At 45.9% G+C, this 16,017-nt stretch overlaps 1 protein-coding gene across 6 annotated transcripts in view; it reads left to right on the top strand.

Moving 5' to 3' along the window:
• RERE (arginine-glutamic acid dipeptide repeats) overlaps nt 1–16,017 on the top strand; it is a 409,293-nt gene that overhangs the window by 333,513 nt on the left and 59,763 nt on the right. The gene's annotated exons all lie outside the window — the stretch shown is intronic.

Raw genomic sequence — 16,017 nt, forward strand, 5'->3', positions numbered from 1 at the left:
AGTGATCGGATGGAGGTCCCTGAGCACTCTAACTGAGCCCTGAGGGGTCTGAGCTCCTCATTCTTCTGAACAGAGAAGTGCCCTAGCAGTTTTGGAATTCAGAGAAAGCAGGGCCTTTGTCTCAGTGGAACAACAGTCACATAGTGTAGGGTCTTCAGTGGTACCATATCTTTGGGTTCTAGAAAGTGTTTCTAATAACCCTAGAAACACTCGATTCTGTGAGGTAAAACCAGAGTCTGATAAACCTAGTTGATGTAAATCCATGGCTGATTCATGTCAATGTATGGCAAAAAACACTACAATATTGTAAAGTAATTAGCCTCCAACTAATAAAAATAATTGGGGGGAAAAAAGGGAAGAGAAGAGGGAAAAAACAAACAAACAAAACCTAGTTGAGATGTGGCATATGCCCAGTACCTGAAGAATTCTGGTCTTTCTTTTAGGTACAAAGTTAGAAAAAAATTTCCCCATAAAGCCCCTAAAAAAGCTCTGCTTAAAAAGTCATATACTCCCTCCCTAGTTTAAATTGGCATTTACTCTTTTCATCATAAGCATGTGATTTCTTACAAATCATAAATACTGACATTTGGAAATAAGACTGTCCCATCACTCTTTTAAATATATCCACTTCATTTGAATGCCATCATTATTTATAACCATTATCATATATTTTTTTAAAAAGTACACAAATGGGCTCCTTTTTAGCAGTAATATTTGACAGTTTATCTTTCCCCACTTTAAACCTGTAACTAGTAATTTTCCAGTTAGCTTCCCCTTGATGTAAAGCATTTTGTGCTTGAGAGTGTGTTGTCAGATCACCTTTTCATACTCCCAAAGACAGAAATGTGCGTGTTGTTATTTTCTTTAGCAATAAAGCTCTAAGTGTTGAAAGAAAATCCTCTCTGATTATGTTGTAATAATTAATAGTGCACAGTTGATCAAAACAACAAGATATTAGTTGATAAAAGTTTTAGTTTCTGCTTAATGTTTATTGGAAATTAAATAACTTAGTTTTTTAAAAATATTAGTTTTTGTATGAATATTACTTATTGTTAGGATGAGACCGTATTCTGCATCATATTATTCTCATTCCTCACTTATTTGTAAGTGCTCAGAAACCTTGTTTACATAAATAGGATTGATAGTTTTGTCACTCATTTATTGAATTCCTTCCATAATCAGAAACTATAATTTATCATTAGACATGATTTTCATTGATGTATCAGATGACACCTCCGTGAGCTTCTACTGGAAAGTACCTGACCTGCATGAGGCTTCCAGTTGTGACCTTGGCGTTGCTCATGGTGTCTTGAATTGACCCTCTGTTCATAGCCCGGAGTTCCTGCATGAGGCAGTGCTGCCTCTTAGCCATCTGGATGGGAGAGAGGGAGGCCTTTGTGATGAAGTGAGAGGAGGATGATTGTGAAAGAGGAGGCACACAAGGGTGTATTCTCAGGCAGATGAATTTTAGGAAAGAAAATATATGAAAGTTGAAGTTCTGGAAATGAATTCTCTTAAAACTGAATCCACATACCTATTGGAGTGTCTTGGGGGGACTTCCCTGGTGGTCAAGTGGTGAAGACTCCACGCTTCCAGTGCAGAAGATGCAGGTTTAATCCCTGGTTGGCTGCACAGTGCAGCCAGTACATAAATAATAAAATTAAGGGGGAGAAGTCTTCGGTGTCTGCATACGCTATTTTGTAAGCTGTGGGCTTACATACGAATCTTGCTTGCCAGGCCCACTTCTAGGCACTGGGATAACCCATCGAGTCAGGCCCCCTTAGGATCTGGGTTGACCTTGTGGTGAGGGCCGGCCTGGGAGCCTTCAGTTGGTCAACCTTGGGCAGGAAACCAGGCCACGCATTGCTTGGTGATTTATCGATGAATAAATTACTGTCTTTGCTCTCCAAGAGTGTATAATCTGAGCTCATAGTATAAAACAAAACATCACCCCTGTCCCCCCAAAAAACTTGACAAAAATAAAAACCCTCTGTGAGTTCTTGTTTAATGTTATTAAATAATGTGTGTATGTTTGCATTTTTAGTGTTTTGATAACTGGTTTCCATTGTAATATCACTTTACTTGTTGTTGTTTATTTGTTGTTGTTGCATCCAGCTCTTTTTGTGAACCTGTGCACTATAGACCACCAGGCTCTTCTGTCCATGGGATTTCCTAGGCAAGAATACTGCAATGGGATTCTCCTGACCCAGGGAGTGAACCCATGTCTCCTGCATTGGCAGGCAATTCTATACTGCTGAGCCACCAGGGAAGCCCTCACTTTATTTTAGGCATTTAAAAACTGTTTTTTAAGAGGTTAGCCTTTACCAGACTGCCAGCAGGATCTATGGCACAAAAAAGATGAAGAGCTGTGTTCTGAGCGCTGACCTTCTCCAAACACTGCGTCAGTCAGTTCCCAAAGAGTTCTGGATGATGCAGAGTTCTCAGTGGGACTGTGATGTGAGGTGACTGACTTGAGCCTGCCCCTTAGGTGTTTACCATGTTGCATTAGACTCTCAGATTCAGACCTGGTACAGTAAGCCTTCCATACCTGCTGGTTGTGCATCAGTGGGTTCAGCCAACTGTAGATCAAAGATATTCAGGGGAAAAAAATTCCAAACAACTTCCAAAAAGCAAAACTTGAATTTTCTGTACACTAGCAACTGTTAACATAACAATTATATTGTATTACAAGTAATCTGGAGATGATTTAAAATATAGGGGAGGACATCATGCATATGTTATGTGCAAATACTACATTATGTGCAAATACTACGCCGTTTTCTATAAGTATCCGAGGATTTTGATATCCTGGAGGGTTCAGGAGCCAGTCCTCTTAGGATGCTGAGGGACAGCTGTATCTTTGGGCACTGTAAGTCAGCTTAAAGCCCAGCGTTAGGGAATCACCACCAACCCTCCCAGCCCAGCCACCAGGGGGCGTGGTTCTCAAGGGTCACTGGCCTTCCTTGCCCTCCCTATTCCACAGCGAGAAATCCATGTGAGAGGGAAGACTATCGTCAACTCCGGATTGTGTTTCACAACAATTGAGAATGCTCTTGGTTTTATTATTAAGTGATGTGAGCCTGTGACTGCTTAGTTATTGTTTGGTTTGTTTCTTTTAACTTCTCAACATTCATTATTTTCTTCCCGGAGCTTTCTGCACCAACTGATTTGCTCCACGCACCAGGTCCCCTGACTGGAAGCTGCAGAGCTGCATTTAGGTCAGGGTTCTCGCATGCTGCTGACTTTATCTCATTTACAGTGTCACATTTCTGTTGCCATACACTGTGTGATCTGGGCTTCCCCACCACTTTTTAACAATTAGTAATTGAGCAGGAAGTGTGTTTTTATTACAGTGGCCTTTTGATTTTGATTTTACAATCGTGTAGTGTTTAGGAGAGAGCAGAGGTGGGGAAGTGGCCCTCTGAAACACATTTTTGACAGAGAGAAGTCTGTTGTTTCAGCCGCTTGGCTATCTGTCAGCAGTTCTCAGACTTCCCCCTTGTGTTGGTTGCCTGGCAACCTGGGGCTGGAGCAATCAAACCGTGGCCAGTGCTTTTCCAAGCCCAGACTGGGAGATGATTTATTGGTGGAACAGTAAGAACAGTAAACCCAAGCCTCAGAAATGGATCTTTTTTTTTTTCTTTCTTCTTTTTTAAACCAGGGGTTTATACAAACCACATCAAGAAAAAATATAAAAGAAAAATATATCAATTGGAAGGTTTAGTTGTAAACATTTTTAAGCATAAAATTAAGGCCTATAGTGAACTTGTCATTCTGTGTCAACATGTGTATAGGATGATATTTAGTTGCACTATTACCCTTTGCTTTCTTTTATTGTACTGCAACACCGAACATTTTACAAGTTAATGCTTTGTGGGGGTGGGGCGGGGGGCATAAATTAGGATATTTGGGAGAAACCCAGCCCAGGCAATGTTCGTGGCCTGCCAGGGGTCATCTGTGAAGTCTTGATAGAATCACGCTTGGAACCAGAACCCACCTTGCCTGTTGCCTGGGTCTGTATTGTCTGTATTCTCATTTAATGCAGTGAGCATAAAATGTGGATTGCTCTGCTCCATAATTTTTCAACATTAGCCGAAAACTCCCAAGACCCTGCATCAGTGTCTGCTGTGTTAGTGGGTCCTTAGATATGTCCTCCTCTTCCTAGGTGTGGAAGTGATCCACACCAGGGAAAACTGATGGTGTAGGACAAGTCAGTTCTGAACTTCAGGGGCTTCCTGCTTTCTGCTTCTGCCTTCTTTGCCCCTTCCCCCTCATTTCTAACTTTGTAGCTCTGAAAATTATCTCATGTTGATTAATGTTTGCTATAGAAGTGAGTTTTAGAGCTCTTTTTGACAGTTCTCCTTCATAAAGTCTCAAATACTTTCCAGTATTGCAAGTGAATGGAGAAGAAAATGGCAACCCACTCCAGTATTCTTGCCTGGAGAATCCCAGGGGCAGAGGAGCCTGGTGGGCTGCCGTCTGTGGGGTCGCACAGAGTCGGACAGGACTGAAGCGACTTAGCAGCAGCAGCATTGCAAGTGAAGAATATGGGGGGAGGGGCAGACTGCATCCGGGGAGGGGACTGAAGAGCTTCAGCCTAATTTAGCAGGCTAAGCATTTCCTAAGCATTTCTTTTTGTAAGACTTTAAGGAAGCTTTGGAATTCAAACCTTACTCTGCTTACAGCCCAATGTATCCAACTGTGTATGTAAATGCACTATTTGTGTGTTTGTGTTCCTTGTAAATGGGGCTTCCCGGGTGGCGCAGTGTTAAAGAATCTGCCTGCTAATGCAGGAGACTGGAGACCTGGGTTTGATCCCTGGGTCAGGAAGATCCCCTGGAGTAGGAAATGGCTACCCACTCCAGTATTCTTGTTTGGGAAATCCTATGGACAGAGGAGCCTGGCAGGCTACAGTCCATGGGGTTGCAAAGAGTCAGATGCAACTAAGTGCACACATGGGCACAGGCACACACACACAGTCACATACACACATTCCTTGTAAATACACGGATTAAATCTGTGTGTGTAATTTACACACAGCTGTGTTCACACTCCCTTAACAGCAGTATTTGCAGCGAGAGTGAGGTAGCATGGCAGCACTGTTCTTCCAAACAAAACCCAACAGAGCAGCCCTGGTGTGGGACCCTTTCTTGATGGCCTGTCTTGTGACAGGCGACCCTCATGGGATGGTGTGGGACCAGAAGGTGCCTGTCCTAGACTGGTAGACTGGGATCTGCCTGTTGAGGAGTTTTGCCATTTGTGATTGAAATACACTTCCTTTCCTCCTCCACCCCTTGTATTTCCTAAAGGATACTTGATTTTCCTCCCGATTTGGAGAGCATTTAAAGTGACCGAAGTTAAATACGGAATCCCAGCCCTTGTCATGTTTCAGAGAAAGGGAGACAGAGTCCAGGAGCTGCCTCCATGGCCCTGGGGCCAGATAGGGCCTCAGTTTCCTTCGCGTGGGAGCTGGGCAGGGGTGTGTTGTTACAGCTTCTGGATTTGATTGAGTCCTTCTGGAAGACAGGTTTCACCAAATTTGAGATAAGAGTCCAGTACTCTTTCACTTCATTTAGGACTATATGATATCATCGACCATAATCCTAACAATATATTTAGTTTACCTCCCTAGTAGAAAACTCTTAGTGCTTTAGGCGCTTTAATGTTTTATCAAAAGGGAGCAGAGATCATTGGAGGCTCAGACTGCGGGTGACCATTGATTACTTGAAATGTGCTAGTCCGAGCTGGTGTTAAACAGACACTGTTAGTGTAAAACACACACTAAATTTCACAGACCAAGTAAGAAAAAGAGACTGTAAAATATTTCATCAGTCATTTGTATATTGATTACACATTGAAATGATAATGTTTTGGATATATTGTGTTAAAATGTATTATTTTACATGTTTCTTTTTTTTTAACATGTTTCTTTTTGAAATATGGCTATTAGAAAGTGACAGTTAGAAAGCGGCTTACGTGTGGCTCACATTCAGTTTTTATTGGGCAGCTATTGATCTAAATGCCTTTCATTATGATTTTTGCAAAAGGCTCTACTTCTTTGTTCTCCTGTAACTTGTAGACAAGCCACATTCCTTTCTTCAGTTGAATCGTCTTTCCTGCTGTGCTGAGATATACTTTGTTAAAGAAGGTGAACTTTTTAGTGACTTATTATTTATGAGCCACCTGACAAGGACATTTATGTAGGCATTACGGTGATGTGGTAGGGAGAGAAGAATTCGCTAATGCCCCTTTGGGTTTGTTTTTAGTGTTGGGTTATTTTTAATATGGGTGTAGTTGGGCAGCCATAATTGGTGAGAGGTACTTAGCTGGCAGTATTTCTACATCTGTTAATGCTGCTGCTTAACTAGCCAGTTCTCATTTGACTTGAAAGTGCATTGAAACGTGCTGCTCTGATATTCACCCTGTGGCGATGCTTTGTTAGACCCTCAGTAATAAAAGGACTTCAGCTACTCAGCGTTATCATCGAGACTCAGAGGGTCACGTAGGCAGAGAGCAGGATGGCTCAGTGGCCTTTGCTCATGGGCACAGTAGCTGTGTAAACCAAACATGAGGTTCTTTTCCTGTTGGGCGTGTGGTCTTTGAATGAAAAATGGAGTGACCTTTTTTTTTTGTAATAGCTTTATTGAGATATAATTCACATACCTTACAATTCACTCATTTAAAATGGACAACTCTGTGGTTTCTAACATATTCACAGAGTTGTGCATCCATCACCAGAATCAAATTTAGAACATTTTCAGCAGCTCTGAAGGAAACCTCGTAGTTTTAGAAATCACTTCCCAGTCCTCCCGTGACTCTACTTCTTAGCAACCACTAATCTCCTTTCTGTCTTTATGTTTGCCCATTCTGCATGTCTTATTTAAATAGAATCATATGTTTGATTTTTTTTCACTTAGCCTGATGTTTTCAAGGTTCATCCATGTTGTAGTATGTATCACTATTTCATTCCTTTCTAAGGCCAGCTAATGTTCTATTGTTTGAATATTGTTGTCATTGTTTAGTCACTAAGTCATGTCCAACTCTTTTGCCAACCCATGGACTGTAGCCTTCCAGGCTGTTCTGTCCATGGGATTTCCCAGGTGAGAATACTGGAATGGGTTGCCATTCCCTTCTCCAAGGAGTGACTTTCTTTTTTTTTTTTTTTTTTTTTTGACGTTTGTGATCAGCTTGGAAGTTTTTGAGCAGAGGTGTGTTGAAAAGGAGATTGCGGGCTTGGCATTGTGGGCTTCACTCTGGGTGCTGAACCAGCATCACAGAATGGGATGGTGTGGTTATCTCTAGTGAGACTTGTACATTTAAATGGACAGGAAAGTTGGTGTCAAATCATTCTGTAAGTAGTAATTAGAGTCAGAAACTTAGCAGTGAGCACAGGTCAGAAGTCAAGCTGGAGGGCAAATGGCTGGAAAGTAAACAGCCTTGGAAGAAGGCCGAGCCAGGTCACCTCCCGGTTTCATTTGTTTAGTCATTCAGCCAGTGATAGTGGTCACCTGCTCTGGGTGTCACGGGGTGTTCAGGGTGCTGGGGATTCCCTTGTGTACTCAGTAGCCTACATAGCTTGTCATGTCATGTCCTATGGCATTGTGAGCTAGGTGTTAACATAGCTCAGGTGTTAACATAGAGGAAGCTTATAGGACTGTAGGGCCTGTGGACTGTCTGAGGAAGTCTAATTGGAAGATGGTTAATTTAATTAATAGTTGACTACCATTGAGGTTAAAGCTTTTAGTGGTTTTTGTAATGGATCTTGTATTGGTTTTCTACTGCTGTATAACAAATTACTCTCAACAATAAAGATCACCCCAACTTAAGACAAGAATGATCATTTATTATCCAGTTTCCAGGTAAGACAGTTGACAATGTATCATGCATTAACAGGGTCTCTTTTTGGAAGAATTTTAGCCACCCTCCTGTCTCTGTGTAGGAGAGAGGCTGCCTGCCTGCCTGCAGCTCCCAGTGATGGAAAACTTGAGGCGTCCACTTCTGAGAATTTATAGACGGATGGTACAAAGCCCCGACAATCATCTTACACACAAGCATACAGAAGCCCGAAAGAGGCCTAGTGACCTAATCAGGGATGTAGTTATTTAGTGGCAGAGCCATGTACTCCAAGCCAAGGATTTTGGTGGGAAAATTTTTAACATGGATATACAACATTCAGTCTCTGATACTTTTGCTTCAGAGAGCAAGTGTGTCTAGGTACACAGGCTTCCCTGGTGGCTCGGATGGTAAAAAAAAAATCCACCTGCAGTGACGGAGATCTGGGTTCAGTTCCTGGGTTGGGAAGATCCCCTGGAGAATGAAATGGCAGCCCACTCCAGTATTCATGCCTGGGAAATCCCATGGACAGAGGATCCTGTGGGCTAATATGTATAGTTTCCTTCAGAGGTTTTTTTTTTGTTTGTTTTGCTTTTTTTTAAGAAAAGATAGATAATACCCTGTCCATGGGGTTGCAAAGAGTCAGATACAACTTAGTGACTGAACCACAACAAATACCTTTTAATTCCTCTGATACGTAGACATACAAGAAAATGTTTTCTGCACCTAGATTCCAAGTAATTAATCCTATTTCTAATTCTTATCTCTTTACTTCATCCTTCCTTATTAGCTATGGATTGGGGCAGGATATATACCAAAACTTGAGTTTCTTCATCTGTGGCATGGACTCAGTGACCCTTGTGTTGGAGAGTGTATTGAGGAACTTCAAGGAGGATGTGGTCTGGGAGCCCCCAGTGTCCACGTTGAGACTGTGATGTCCTGAGAGAACAGAAGATGTTACTTGGAATAGAGAGTGTAGGTACTAGTCTGACCTTGGGAAGAATGCCAGGTCTCGAGAGAGAGTTAAGAGTCATCAGTAAAATGTGGTTATTGTTTTAAAGTGTTGTCCTGTTTGCTGTTTTTCAGCTATAACTAGTTGAATGGAACTTAACTAGTCATCCTGGAATACTGTGTATAAATTCAAGATGTACTTAGGAAGTAGAGTCAGGAATCAGGAACAACATACAAGAAAGCCTGGGAAGGCCCACCTGGCTGGCTGGCACATCTCCTCTCAGATATGTTGCTTCTGCGGCTGTTTACTGAAAACATCCTGCTTTACTCCGGTCACCCTTTCATTGATGTCTTAAATATTTTAAACCAAAACCCAAATGACACTTTTCAAAACAGTATCAATAGTCTACCTCCAGCTGGAAGTGTGTTTTAGGTCTGGGGTGATGGGAATCTGTAACAGACAGGAGTATATGGATAAAAATCAATAGGTTCTTCTCACCTGGTGGTTGGTCAGTGAGAGCCATCGATGGACAGGTAGGGGTCGTGGAATACAGATGTTTTGAAGGCCTTGATTTCTTCCGGGCATGAGTGTTCTTTTTTGTCCCCTTACCTCTCCTTAATGTAGGTACCATCTTCTGTTTTCTTCGGCTGCTCTCTGCCTTCAGGAGAGAGAGCAGTGGACGTCCTCTTTTTCCCCCTGCCTGGCTCATGGGCTACACTTTTGTCTCTCTGTTGGGGGGAACTGTGGTTTGCTTACTTGCAGATCTGCCTGCTCTTCAGCCCTCTGAGAAGCACAAGTTATTAACATAAAATTTTATGCAGAAAGCGGGGCAGAGGAGAAGGAGCCATCTTCACAGTGGGACTCATTTTAATACCTACAGTGTTTTCCCAACAGTTACATAAGAGGACTGAGGAGAAGTCGCTGTTCAGAAGTCCTGGTGAGTTCCTGACTGTGATGCACTAGTTAAAATTCAGCAGCAGGAGTTAATTTTGAAAGCTCTCAGCCAGGGGTTAATTCCAAGGAGTTGTCTTTTACCATTTCTGTAGCATCACTTCTTTTCTCTGCCACAGACACAGGTCAGGTCCAGCAACTGGGACCAGCTGCGCGGGGAGTTGGATACACACACAGGGGAGATGTGCGTACACCTCATTCTTTGGCTTTATCCCCCCACTACTCTTCTGCGTGCAATCCTATCCGATATTAAGAAGAATTTTTTGGAGATAGGTAGGGCAAGTATCTTTATGGCCAGTTTAAAAGATGAACAAACCAAGACAAGACTAAACTAAGTTTGGAGACTGTAGCCTTTACCTGTGCATTCAGAGATCCATGGGAAACACTTAAAGTCTTGAAATTCAAGTGCAGGCAGCAGGTGCCCATCGTCTTCCTGACCTGCACCCTCTCTTGGACTCCATTGTCAGGCTTCAGCCCATCGCTGAAGTTTCCAGATGGTTTACTTTTGTCACCCTTGATCTTCCTCCCCTGGTTCAAGGATTTGGTGACAGACATTTTTTCCCCCCATCTGTAAAATGGAGATATTAGGAGCCCTGCTTCGCAAGGCTATTGTGATGCTTAAATGAGTCCCTATAGAGCCCTTCAGACAGTGCCAGCTGTTGGCTGCCATCATTGTTGAATAGGGTGGTATCTCTGTACCCTTCCCACATCCTGACACAGAACAGTGACGCTGCCTGCCCTAGGCCAGCCCTGCGCGTGGGGAGGATAAGCATCTGGACAGCCAGTGAGGCTGTCGTCGCCCGTGGGCACAGGCTTGGGTGGCGCAGACCTGGGGCAGGCTCAGCAGTGATGAGTGGAACTTTTGAACTGGTTCCTTTATCGTAAGAGAGAACATTATTGCATTTTGACCCAATTACGTTTATCCCTGTTAAGTATCTTCCATTTCAAAAGTGGCTGTGCCTAAACAGCCATGTCATAATTTCCTCTCTGGAACAAAGGAGCAGACCAGATCTAGGGCTTCTAAGTTTGAATCTCATGTTCTTTCCATTTGACCAAAAATGAGAAATAGAACTCTCCAGATTCTACTAAAACCCAAATTTACTAAATGCTGTGTTCAGGTAACTCACTTGTTTTAAAAGCCAAGAATTAAATGTTCTCTGTCAGGAACTTAAGGGGGCTTCCCCCCTTGGTGGCTCAGTGGTAAAGAATCTGCCTACAATGCAGGAGACATGGTGGGTTTGATCCTTGGGTTGGGAAGGTCCCCTGGAGGTGGGCATGGCAACACACTCCAGTATTCTTGTCTGGAAAATCCCATGAACAGAGGAGCCTGGAGGGCTACAGTCCATCAGGTCATAAAAGAGTTGGACACAACTTAGCAACTAAACAACAACCAGAGCTTATATGTAGTAACTTCTGATGGTGATATGAAATTTCAGCTCAGTAATAGAAAACTGTGGCAATGTGTCTAAAATCTGGAGCGTAAATAATTATGTAATATGATAGAAGTGCTAACGATCATACAATGGCAGTCATATCACAGTGTATAAATGTATCAGGTTAACCTGTTATATACCTTTAACAGAATGATACATGTCAAAATATATTTCAGTAAATAATATAAAATCAAAATTGAAACACAGTCACACACTTAGTTGTAAAACAAAGCAAAGAACAAACTCCTTGCCATAAATAAACCTGTATTTATATTTGGATCTCATCTGGCTTTGGGGATTGAGACATAGAAGAGGACTTGTTCTGTGCTCAGAAGGAACACACCAAGTTGACTGGAAACAAACAGCACCAGAGAAACCAGGGCCAGCAGCCCAAGAACCTCAGCTCATGGATCTGTGAATGGCTGGACTGCAAGCCTGTGGCACATAATAAGCAGGGCCGCCTGGCACGTGGGGCGGTGACCCAGCCATAGCGCCTGCCTGTTAAATGAACAGTCTTCGTTCTCCTTCAGCTTTGACATCTTAGCACTCCAGCATCTATGCTCCATCAGGGACAGAACAGCTAATAGAGAGGGACGTAACTCATGAGGCCAGTTGACGAGACCTTGAATTTAAGCACTGGAAATGTGGAATTTCAGCTCAACTGCTAGAATGCTGTTAAGCAGACTGTGTCTGTTAACTTTCCTTTAGAAGCCTCTAGCACCTATAAGTCAATCACGTTAATTATGAAATTCAAATCTCAAAAGCTTCGAGGTCTTTATTTGCAGAGACATAAATTAATAGAGGGAAGGAGACTGCAGCATCAGTAGCCTGTTTAACATACTGACCTATTCTAATCATTGACTGCTCTGAGTGGGTTGGCTTTGTTTCGATTTTAAAGGCTACTCCACATTTCTGGTAAACCACAAGGTAAAGGCTGGTCTCTGAGAAGCAGATGTTTTGTCAGTTCTGAGGCCTTGTGGCTTTCCATAGAGAAGTAACAGTAGAGGCCGCACGAAGCTTTTACTTCCTTTTTTTTTAAAACAGTGGGGCCAATGGCTCTTTGCACTTGATAGCGTAGTGCTTGATACACACTGACAGCAGTGGTCTGTGTCTACCACCGGATGTCAGACCCGTGTTTCTGGAAGTAGTTAGTTTGAAATGTCTGTAAGACAAGTGTTCCCCATGGGCTTGGACCATAGATTTAGCCTTAGAAATAGTGGTGAGAATCTTGGATGGTATTTAGAGTCAAAGGAACAGTGGAAATCGTATTGGGAGGGAGTTTGGAGAACAGGAACCCTGAAACAAAGCCTTGGGAAGACTCAGATTTCTAGAGGTTGAGTAGGTTACGGTTAAGGTGAAATGAGGAAAAAGAGCAGAGTTTGGTGTCATGGAGCCAATAAGATCAAAACTCTGTTACCAAAGCTCAAAACGGACCATTTGGCACTGAACAATCTGGTTCCACCATGACCACCCTAGCCCAGGCCCCTGTCATCTCATGGTTTCATTGTGTATTAAACACTTGGGAGTTCCACCCGCCTAATGCTCTAGGGAGGCAGAGTGGTATAAGATTCCATTCCTGTCTTTTCAGAGCTTATAGACTATGAGTATACAAGCCCTTAGACCAATAAACACCAAGTGAATCAGGGGGATAGTCGGGGAAGTCTCATTTTGGAGTGGGAGGGGTTTGAGCTTAAGTTGGAGGTGAACTGGAGTAGGCTGTGGAGAGAAGTGTTAAAGGTACCGCAGAGTCAGAGCTTAGCCCAGGATGGTGGCGGTGTTGGCCAGGTGGCATTAGTGGATGTCTGTGTGGTAAGGTAGGTTGGGGCGGGGTCCTGGTGCACCTGCATTTGAGAATGCAGGTCTAAGGGGTTAAATACCACCCCCACCCCACCCCGGAAGAGGTCCAAGAGCTAGTTTTAGTGTGCAAGGGCACGATGGTACAGGACTCATGATGGAATCTGTGGTTTTGACAGTTCCTTGGCAGAGCCTCGTAAGTGGCCTGATGGGAGAGAGAGATTCATAGACTGGCGGGTAGGAAAGAAGGGGAAGAGTCTGGCCTGGGACTGGTGCTTGTACGGGTGGGAAAGGAGGGCACGGAAGACCTTTCTTTGGAAGAACAGCGAGGACTGGATTTGATTTGGGGGAAAACAGGAAGGGCAGAGTTACAGATGACGGTGCCATGACTGAAAATGAATTCTCTGTAGACCCTTATTAGCCCTCTTTACCGAGACTGTGGCAGTGACGCGGGGCATGGATTTCAGAGCCTGGGTTTGGAATTCTGCCTTTACCGCAGAGTTGGGTGACCTTGGTCTGCCTGCTTAACTGACGGTGCCTCAGCTTCCTTGTTGGTAAAATGGAGATGATAACAGTACTTCCTTGTAGGGTATGAGGACTCTGAGGCTCTGGGCACACAGTAGGTATTTAATAGCTATGTTCAGAGGATTATAACAAGTAGAAGACTCAGGGTCTGACTTCAAGTTTGTGGAAGCTCCTTCCCTGCTCTTCCAGATTCAGCCTTTCTCAGGTGCTTCTCTTCGCTCCTTCTCCCAGTGAATCTGTTGTGTGTCCTCTGGCATCAGGCCCTCCTTTGGATTGCATGACCCTGCTCTTCTACCACCAGACTCATGCCAGACCCCACCTCAGCTTTCTGTAGACTCTGTTACCACTTCCCACCCTGCCCCTGTCTTTTCTGGAGGCCCTTCTCACCCTTCCACACCTGCAAATGCTCTGCTTTTTGAGATCTGACCTCGGTGACCGTGACAGTCTGTCCCTTCTCTCGGCTTCCTTGCAGCACTGGTGAGCTGCCATTCACTGCTTCATGCTTGGCTTCCCCGAGACTCAGATCATTCTCTAATCTAATAACCTCGCACACATTTATCTTACCTGCTAAAAATGAATTCATTTGAATAAAGGTCCATGACTGCCTGTTGTTATTTAAAAATTTCCTCCCAGTGTTAGGTGCTCACTAAATACTCAACTCCTGAAAGTAGATTAAGAAGTGTTCATTCCGAAGGCTGAGGTTGAGTTCAGGTTATCCCCAGCTCACACTGGGTTCCCTCACCAGCCTCTCCAACTGCATCGCAGCCAGTCTGTCCCTCAGGCACGTCACAGGCCCACCCCACCCCTGGTGCACTTGCTGTCTAGTCTTTTCATGGAACAGTCATGCCGGCACTTCTCTGCTGGCCTCACTGTGAGGACCATAACTCTTCAGCCTGGCCTAGAAGGCTCTGCAGCCTGGCCCTCTCCTGCCTCTTCGGTCTTATCTGTGGCACTGCACTTTGCACACCCTGTCCTCCTTGCAGTTCCCAGAATGTTCCCTGTGCCCTGCTGGCAGTCCACTGGAGCCCACCGGCCAGGCTCCTGATTTTCCTGTCACTTCCTCTAAAACACCCACTGAGTGAGTGCTTCCTCTTCTTGGCCCCACCTCCAGCCCTTTGTTCCTCTGAGGCTTCTCTTTGGGGCCCAGAGATTGATGTGTTTACCTGTTTGCCAGCCTGGCTCCTTGAGGGCAGGCGGTCTCATTCCTCTCCAGATCCCAAAGGAGATCCTCTGCACTTAGCCCAGGAGGCGTGCTGAGCATGCGGATGACACTTTTTTCAAGTAACAAGGGTCACTCTTCTTCAGACTAGAAAAGAGCTGGCTTCTTTCTTGTGCCTTGACAGATTGTTCCTTTTGAACTATACGAATTATGTTGAAAACTGACAGTGATGAGTCATATCTTAGAAAGGGGTGAAATCTGAAAATGCAGAGCCTCCAGGAATGGAGTAGGAGGTTGCAGATCGGTCTTGCAGGCCAACTCTGGCTCTTCGCTGAATTTGTCCGGCTGGTCTCCACCGCGGGGAGTGGGAGGGACGCTCCTCCCGGTGGGCAGGTGATTTATTGGCTGGGAAGCTTCCGCGGTGACTTAGTTGTGAAACGGCGCCCTGCGAGGTGCCGGCTAACGCCTGGGCGGGAGGGACCGCGGGAGTCCTCGGGGCCAGCCCCCAGCTTCGCAGCCCGGGGGGCGACGGGCGTGCGCCGCTGCCTCGGCCCGCCCGGGGGAAGCCCAAGGACTGAGCGGCCCGGGAGGGGCCCCGAGCGCCCTCTCTTCTTGCCCGCCGTGGCGGGGAGGAAGTTTCCGTGCTCTGCCGCCCGGGTCGGATCCCGCTGTTTGGAAGGAGGAAACCGAGGTACGGCGCCGGGACCCCGCGCGGAGCCTCGGGGCGGGGGCCAGAGCCGGGCCGGCGGGCGGCGCGGCGATCCAGGCCGCCTTTTGCAGCCGCCCGCGGCCGCGCCGGGCTCTGCGCGCCGCTCCGGCCTCCTCCCCCGGCGGCGGCGGCGGCGGCGGCGGCCTCAGCCCCGCGCCCCCCGCGCCCCGCGCCGCGCGGCCCCGCCGCGGTCACACGCCGAGCCGCCCGGCCGCCTCCGCCCTGCGCTTTGTGGAGCACGAGCCGAGTGACAGGCGCGGCCTCTCGCCGCCGGGACCCGGAGCTCGGCCCGCCGCGGCCCGGGTACCTGTGGCTGCCCTCGTCGGCGCGCGGGACCCGGCTTCGCGCCCGAGGTGGGGGCCGGGGAGCCTGCAGGGCCCGGCTGCGGCGGGGAGGGGCTGCCCGGGAGGAATGGGGCAAAGTGAAAGTCCCGGACAGCTGAGGAAACGGGGGGCGGAGGGCGGGGGGTTCTGGTGGCTCGGTTTCTGGTACCCAAGACGGCGGGGCAGGTCGGCGGGGTCCGGGCCCCGGTGGTCTTCGCCGCGCTGGTGAATTTCTGGGATTAACGAAAGGCTTTTTAACCCTCTAGGGTGCCCTTCTGAAGGAAAGTCTCCAGATTTGGTTGTGTTTCCCTGTTTTGCTCGACACTCTGGGAAGCCTC

This window comes from Cervus elaphus, chromosome 14 (assembly GCF_910594005.1).
Source record: "Cervus elaphus chromosome 14, mCerEla1.1, whole genome shotgun sequence".
Taxonomy (NCBI): domain Eukaryota; kingdom Metazoa; phylum Chordata; class Mammalia; order Artiodactyla; family Cervidae; genus Cervus; species Cervus elaphus.